The sequence below is a fragment of the Eurytemora carolleeae genome, unplaced genomic scaffold, assembly GCF_000591075.1.
Source record: "Eurytemora carolleeae unplaced genomic scaffold, Eaff_2.0 scaffold994, whole genome shotgun sequence".
Classification (NCBI taxonomy): Eukaryota; Metazoa; Arthropoda; class Copepoda; order Calanoida; family Temoridae; genus Eurytemora; species Eurytemora carolleeae.
This window is the reverse complement of record NW_019396907.1, coordinates 51,327-57,327: the sequence shown is the minus strand read 5'-3', so window position 1 is coordinate 57,327 and position 6,001 is coordinate 51,327.

The following is a 6,001-nucleotide window of genomic DNA, read 5'->3' as shown; positions in this document are numbered from 1 at the left end:
GGGGGGCTAGCCCCCCCGTTACCCCCCCTAATAACTTTCAGATTTCGCCCCCCCCTCAGAAAAGGCCTAGTTGCGCCGCTGCTCTGCGTACATATTGAAACCAGTTCTCTCTGGGCGGAATTTGTAAACAAGAATAGATGCATCAGTGTTCGTTTAGTATCCGAGGAGGTTAGAAGCATTAAATTTTAATAATTTTGATAATTCACATAATAGTTTCCTATGACCAGAATATTTTATTGATTTTTTATGTTAAAGAAGGATGGATCCCATTGTCATGCTTTGACATCCGTCTTGTGTTTACATTACCGCCCAGAGACAGTACACTGCAGTACAAAAGACGCGTACACCTCTGAAATAACTTTCCTTGCATTTAACCTTGACTTATAACATCACGGGAGGAATGTAAACACAGCCTAGCCTGGGTCAGCACTGCGTGTGTTTACATTCGACTCCCAAAAACTGTATTACGCTTAATTTCTGGGAGTATCTGTTATATCCCTTGACACAAACCGACTACATTACCATGTTCATTTTCTTATTGAGTTTTAAGATTTTAATTATAAATTCGAGGGTAAACATCATTTCAAAATAATCGGAAAGAAAGAATAGAATTGACAAGAAAATACGGAATTGAGTTTAAAGAAAGTTTTAAGTTTACTGTTTAATACTGTTGTTTCTGCAGTTAAGTGATGTAAATAATCTCAACTGACCAATTTCTCTATTGATTTTCAAGTTATTATTAATAATATTATTGAAATTATCTGCTGTGTGAAACCTTCAGCTAGACAGGAAATTACTTAAATGTCGTCTTTCTATCCCAATTTGTACTGGTCTCACTGTACCATGAATTCTTCTGTATATTTTCAATAGGTGTGTTTCTTTGTTTTTCAAGGACATCCTTTTATCTCTAAAGAGGGGAAATTTAAAGGTTTTTAGAATTTTTGTAAACCTGATTTTCTAATTCCTACATCTTTGCAACCCATTGTCGGAGATCTTTGATATTTATAAATATAAATTTTGTTATATAAAATAATCTAAGTTTAAAACATCAAAGGTTTAAACCACCAGGCTCTAATGATGTAGGATTAGTAAAAAAAAATCTCAAAAACTTTTTTAAGATTTTAGTAATTTAAGGGTACAAAATTGACAGACCACATTTAAAAATACCCTGGGTATATGATAAGATATAATTGTATCAAAGTCATTTCCATTGTCTGCAACCAACCCCCGGCCCATAAAAAGTGATCAAATACTAAAGTGGGCCAAACTCATAGTTGGATGACGACATTTGATGTCCCAAGTATTTAAAAATAATATATATATATATATATATATATATATCTACAGTGAAACCCTTAATAAAGAATACATCGGAAGAATTTATCAAATGTCGTCTTGAAAATTCTATAAAACATATATTTCACTGATTCAGGAGGGGTATGAGCCCTCCCTGAATACGCCTCTGGATAATAACATAGATGTGTTTAAGAAATTTACAAACATATTTCGGAATGGAGTGAGATCAAAAATAAGAATTGTTTTAAAGATAAATTCCCATAGAATTAGAAGTGCCAGGCAAAATTAATGAATTGATTAAGCGACTTTATAATATTTTCATAGAAACTACGTACAAACATGCAAAAAATTTTCAGTTTTATTTATGAAAATTTTGAAGTTCTATCTGAAGACGACATTTACATGGGTCTTATAATCTATTTTTTCTAGTCTTTACTTTTAAAAAAATCTTTTCATGCAATTATTTCCAAACCAAATAAACCTTATGGCCCAACCTATCGTCGTTGCCTTAGTCTGTTCCACTTTAGTATTTATTCACTTTGCGGCCCATATCTATAGTATTCAAGTCAATTGTAAATTTTATGTTGTAAAATTGGTGTTTGGACATTTCATAGAAAAAAATCTTTGGACGCAGATGGGATATTTTAAATACAGATAAGCAATTTAATAGATAGGTGACCTGTCTATAAAATTTCCTATTTTTGAAATGTTATTCAATTAAATGTCCTATTTTTGAAATGTCAATCTATGAAATGTCCTATTTTTGAAATTTCAACCTATAAAATGTCCTATTTTTGAAATGTCAATCTACTAAATGTCATATTTTTGAAGTGTCAATCTTTGAAATGTCAATTTATGAAATGTCCATGTATGAAATGTCTTTCTATGAAATGTCCCACACCAATTTTTCACTTTCTGGTAATAATGTTCACACGTCTTAGAACTAACTCAATTACAACAATCTTAAATCTTTATTAAGTTTTACTTAAGAAACATGTTAATTGGCTTCGTTTTCAGGATCGTTTTTAGACTTTTATTTGAGAGGCTCCATGCATGAGATGTAAATCCTATTTTAAAATTTATGCTATGACAATGTTGCTTTTGTTTCATTATGTAAACATTTTTTCTGGCCATAGATATTCTCCAAAACGATTTTTAAAAAAAATGTATTCAAATTTTTGTTTTTGTTTTCCGTTTTAAAGAATTGCTTTGGTTTTTGGCATACTACAATAAAAGCAAACTTACCAAGAATACGATTTTGCAATGTGTTAAATAGCTCTAATTTTGGTTGGGCTCTTAGCGTCAGAAACCATTTATGTCTCTATATGGAGCTCGAAAAACCCCTAAGTGTCTCAAAACGGAGCTCAAAAAACCCTTAAATGTCTCAAAACGGAGTTCTAAAAACCCTTAAATGTCTCCAAACGGAGCATGAGAAACCCCTAAATGTCTCAAAACGGAGTTCGAAAAACCCCTTAATGTATTTAAACGGAGCTCGGAACCCTAAATGTCTCTAAACGGAGCTCGAAAACCCCATAAATGTCTCAAAACAGAGCTCGAAAAAACCCCAAATTGTCTTAAAATGGAGCTCGGAAAAACACTAAATGTCTCAAGACGGAGCTCTAAAAAAACCCTAAATGTCTCGGAACAAAGCTCGAAAAACGATGCTCATCAGTTCCTATGCGATTATGTATCATGATAAATAAGTATCTATGCGGGTGTAGCATGATAAATAAGTATCTATGCATGGTGTAGCGTGATAAATGCATGTATTTGCATATTCACATGGATCGCTTACATATCAGTTGGATACTTGATAACATGCATTATCTTCCAGTTGGATAAAGTAAGCGAGGGAGGAGGGCTTGTTGTCTTGTGCCACACTAATATTACTTCCGAGCCCCTTTCTACGTAATTTCACTCCAGCAGACATGGATTCCATGCTCGTATACCTCTTTTAAAAGTTTTTTTCATTTGAAAAATTGGATACATAAAATACAGGATGACCCAAAAACACCAAGACTAGGGTTCTTCTTAAACCTTAATCATTCGTTTTCAAATACATGAAATTCTGCTCCCATGTATTGCTTCTTTTATCTTAAAAGGGTTCATTTTTAATTTTTTTACCTTCTGCTGCTTAGCTATTTGTTTTCTATATGTCAAATATTCGAAAACCTCTCGATGTTCAAACGTAAATTGCAGATCAAGAAAATGAATGAACTTCAAAATAAAAATATAAGACTCATATGATCTGTTTACGATAAAGATAATATTTATAATTATATTTCAAAGTGAAATCATTTGCATGCTGCCAACTGCTATGCAGAAAATTGACTTTTTTCTAATTTCTATTTTCTCTTTCTACAGTCGGTTCAAATCCCAAATCACCATTTTTAAACCTCGAATCGAAGATTTAAGATAGAATAAGCGTCAAAGCTCAAATTTATATAATTTTTGTTGCTCAAATTTGTTATTACCATAATGAAAAAGAAACAATTAAAAAGATAATTTAATTAAATTTTTTTTTTTACATTTTTGGTTGAGGATTTAATCATGATACAACTTGAGTTGAAGCGTCCCTACTTTCCTTAGTTTTAAATAAATCAAATTTCTAATTTGATATCTTAAACAAATAAGAAAAGAATGTTAAAAAACTGACACTATATTAAAGTTTACCAGTTAAACTAAGGAACTGTGGTAGGAATATTTTGTCACTTTTTAAAAAAAAATGTATATTCTACTCGCTTTCACAAGTTTACCCTATCCTGCGTTGGTATTGTAGTTGCCTAATATTGAGGGGGAGGGGGGACTAACACCCCCCCCCCTTCCTTTATGATTTTTCCCTTATAGTTGTAATATGTTAGTGTAGTTCAACCTTTCAAGACCTACTAATTTTTGAAAATTGACAGCTAAAAACTTTCAAATAGTAAGTCCGTTAAAGGTAAAAATCGTATTGATTTTGAAAAATATTAGCATGCTACAAATTATTTCATATCTTTATTTCAAAGGCTTTTCAAATATCTTAATTTTAGACCCATAGTTCATTTTATTTAGAAAAAAAGATTTTTTCAATTTCACTTAAATTGTTTTCAATTTTTAAATTGGGGGAGTCAAGGAGTTTGAGCAATCACAAAAAATAGTTTATACCATTTGGTTGCAAAGCTAAAGGAATAGGGTTTAGAAATTGTGTTCATTTGAAGAATGTTCCATTCCTGGAACACTCTTTGTGTTAAAGGCCAATGAAGATGTATACTGAGATACATAAACTGATAATATAGATATATATAAAGATATATCTGATATACATATATAGAATATATAGATACATAAACTGATAATATAAATATAAAAGATATATCTGATATACATATATATAGAATATATAGATACTAGGATATATTCTTGATATAAACAAGTTTAACTAGATTATACCTACACTGTACAGGATCACAAGAATTAGTTCACAAGTAAAAGTGAAAAAAAGATTTGTATTTCTACACAACTCAGCTTTACATGGAAACTAAACTTTCTCTATTCAGCTCATTCAGCTCCACTGTGAAATTTTTAACCAGACTAAGAACATTCCCGTGGTTCTGCCGAATTTTTGAATTAAAATTTAAGGCAATGCGGTCTAGTAGTTCCCGAGTTTTGACTGGACATCTAAGCAACTAGAGATTAATATTAAATACGTTTAAATCATATAAAACAGTGGTCCATCAGGAGAAGGGGGGGGGGGGAAAGTTGAGAGTTACTGCTAACCTATTCCAGCGATTTTAGTAATTTAAACAGCAAATAAAAGAAAAAAACGCAAAATTTTATGCTATATTGGATTTCACAGTTCTCTAAATTGAGAAAACATCAGGCAATCAAAAAAATCGGTTACCTTTACAAAATTGTCGAATTAAACATAAATATTTTTTATCCTAAAGGAGTTGAGTTTTTGCCACAAACTCTGATTTTTAATCTCTATATCTTTGTAACCTAATGTCGTAGACCTTGGATATTTCAAACTATTAATACTTGTAGATAAAATAATCTAGATTTGAAATATCAAAGGTTTGCACCATCGGGTTGCCAAGATAGTGCGATCAAAAGATTCGAGTTTGTGGCAAAAACTCAATTCCTTTTCTAAATAGTTGGCTTAAATTGCAAGCATTTGTTTATGGGTGAAATGAGGTATTTTTTCCTTGCTAAGTGGCTGAACGTATTAAACTACAGTGAAACCCTTAATAACGAATACATCGGAAGAATTTATCAAATGTCGTCTTGACAATTTTATACAGGGTGTCCCGCATCATATTAGATCGTCAATCGGTCTAAATTACGATTTTCGGGACTAATCAGAAAATTTAGGAAGAATGAATCACTTCAAAAAATTTAATAAGGCTAATAAGAATTTTCTTGCGGAAAATAATAGTTTTTTTTTGAGTAATGGTTTTATTTTGGCGTTAAAGCTTGGAGATATTCTAATATGATATGGGACGCTCTTTACTATATTTCGTAAATTTCAGTATTTCCGAAAATAAATAAATAGCCATGAATATGCGGGAACAGTTTTAAAGAGTTACATATAATCATTTAATTTAAATATCTGCAACAGTGAAGAATACGACATTTGATGAATTCTCACGATGTATTGGTTATTAAGGGTTTCACTGTATAATGCTTACTTATTTTTTCTTTGAAATGTTCTCTTTCTTTCAGAAAA